Genomic DNA, 307 nt, shown 5'->3' with positions numbered 1-307 from the left:
GGGTTTAGGGTTTAGGGTTTAGGTGGTAGCGGTTCATAGAGGGAGGATATCTCTGAGGGTTTAGGGTTTATTGCATTTTTAGTGTGAGGGATATAAGTCCTCTGTTTTATTCAAATGCCGGTAGAGAGGCATTTGTTTTTTGTTTATTTTGTTTTAGGGTTTTTGTTTTTATCTATAACTCTAACCCTAAACCCTAAACCCTAAACCCTAAACCCTAAACCCTAGGGCAAAAGAGGGGATATAAAGAAACCTCTTAACTAAACAATTTACTCTTCTTGCTGCAACACAAACACAAACAAAAACACCA

This window comes from Eimeria mitis, genomic scaffold (genome assembly GCF_000499745.2).
Source record: "Eimeria mitis Houghton genomic scaffold, Emh_scaff7430, whole genome shotgun sequence".
NCBI lineage: Eukaryota > Apicomplexa > Conoidasida > Eucoccidiorida > Eimeriidae > Eimeria > Eimeria mitis.
Note: the sequence above shows the minus strand (reverse complement) of the source record.